We start from the raw sequence: 2,185 nt of genomic DNA on the forward strand, positions 1-2,185 counted from the left end.
ATGAATAAATAAGCAAATAATTTTTTCTACGATTCTAAGTGTTTCATATTCTAACTAAAATAAAAAGGCGCGGATGACAACACAGTAAAAAATCCATTTTAATTTTTCGAAGGTGCTTCATAAACGTATTAGGTTCTGCTGCTTTTACTTGAGTAATGATTGGTTAAACCAATTACCACTAATGCTCGATACTGTCCACGACGTGCTGTGCTGTGACCCCCCCTCCCACTCCACTTTTCCATTCACTCCCCCTTTCATTCGCATTCGTCTGCGAGCCCGCAATTGTGCAGTTTGCAATAATTCGCCGTTTGGTGCAGTGCCTTTGCACACTGGTCCCACCGCCAGCAAAGCGAATGCAAATAATTGTTTTTCCGCGCGTTTTCAGCGGCCGTGGCGGCGGGCCGCGCGCGAACATGGCGACGCGCCGCGTTTGTGAAAACCGTCACCCCAAGCAATAAAGGCGCGGCCCCGGCCCCCGCTGTGCCACGCCGTCGACTGACAGGTCCCCCCCCCCCCTTCCCCCATCGCACCAAGCCGTTTCTGCACGCACAGCGCAGCGTCATTGATTCGCAATGAGGGGCTCCACATTATTAAACCCATATTCTGTGCCGCCAGAGTAGCCTACAGACAGACACATACACATCCCCGCCCCACGCGGATGCGAGCTGAGCGAGTGTGTGTTTACGATTTTCTTTTGTCCCGCATGGCAAACAAAATAACATGGGATTCGAAAACGCAAGGATGAGTATTTCCCGATATTTTCACTCCGTTGACCGCAACGAAACATTGAGCCCTTGTAACGTTCCGTGAACAACCTCACACCTCGATGGGTACCATCACGTAAAAGAAACAAAACATATAAAGCGACGATGTGGAGTTTGAACTCACCTGCAGCAGCTCCTCGGCCTGGAAGCGGCCGCTGTTGGCGCCAGAGTCGACGGCGAGCGAGCCCCAGTGCCACTGCACCTTGGTGGGCTTGGGGTCGGCGCACACGACCATCTTGAGGTGCGCGTCCTGGCCGCGGAGCACGCTCACTTCCCGGGCGGCCGAGCTGCGCAGCACCTGCGGCGCTCCTGCGAGACAGGCGGAGAGAAGGTCAGGTTATGACAGGTTATGAGAACTTAGGTTTAATTAGGTTAGGTTAAGGCTGTGTGGAGCCAGTTGGGGACCCCGCTGCAGCGAGAAATCACGAAAAACTCGAACGAGCGTTGAGGGGGGTATATAATAGGCCTCGCTAATCGCTCAGCCAATAAACAAGCTCTTGATTTTAAATCTCGCAATAAGTTAGAGGGACGCGCGGCCCGGCCCAGCAGGCAACGTTCCTCTGGGGTGGGGAAAAAGCAGCAGGGAAAAAGAGATAGAGGCGGGGGTGGAGAGAGATGAGAGAGAGGGAGGGAGCGAGCAAGAGAGAGCACGCGAACGAAAAGAGGCAGCGATAAAAGGTGTGGGATAACAAGACAAGGGCGAAGAAAGCGGCGCGAGGCGCGGAGAGCGACAGGGTGCAGAGCGATGGCGAGATTGAGGCACCTCCTCTCCTCACCTCTCCCCAAGCCCACACCACTCGGAGCGGCCGGCTAGTTTGCGCCCATTTCCTCTCTTCGTTTGGGAGTACACCTCGGCCGGGCCGGGCAGGGCATTATCCGCCTCGTTGGAGTTTCTAACAGGGGCGTGGGGGGAAGTGGAGGGGGGTTGAAGACGGGGCGGGAGGGGAGGCGGGTAAGGGGGTGGCAAGTGGCAAACCCGAGCTGCGCTGCGGGCCTCCGCTGCAGGCGGGGCCGCGCGCCGGAGGGAAAGACTCGTAATTGCGATTGCAATTGGTATAGGTTGTCCGCACAAAGGGCAGCTGAGCCAGAGGAGGGGAGGAAAGAGGGGGCTCGAGGACGCTGGGCAGCTGAGGGTCCCTCGGAGCCGCTCCTCTTCTTTTTCAGCCAGAGCAGCCCTCCTCGGGTCCACGCTCCGGCCCCAAAGGCGCCCACGTCCATGAGCCTCATCAGCCAGCCCCTCCCGCAGTGGGGAGCGTTTTGTAAACACGACGGAGGGAGAGGGTTCAAACCCCGGCGGCGGCAGCGGGGACTCCCGCGCAAGCAAGTGGGCCGTTTACACAATGTACTTTGCAGCCTAGCAGTATGGCTGTGGGCCTCTACTACTGCCCCGGGGGCGGCAGCAGCACTACGCTCTAGTCGAG

At 57.2% G+C, this 2,185-nt stretch overlaps 1 protein-coding gene across 1 annotated transcript in view; it reads right to left on the reverse strand.

Moving 5' to 3' along the window:
* The window catches only part of LOC113206762 (irregular chiasm C-roughest protein), a 59,887-nt gene that overhangs the window by 25,289 nt on the left and 32,413 nt on the right, over nt 1-2,185 (reverse strand).

This window comes from Frankliniella occidentalis, unplaced genomic scaffold (assembly GCF_000697945.3).
Source record: "Frankliniella occidentalis isolate FOCC.00 unplaced genomic scaffold, Focc_3.1 Scaffold42, whole genome shotgun sequence".
Classification (NCBI taxonomy): domain Eukaryota; kingdom Metazoa; phylum Arthropoda; class Insecta; order Thysanoptera; family Thripidae; genus Frankliniella; species Frankliniella occidentalis.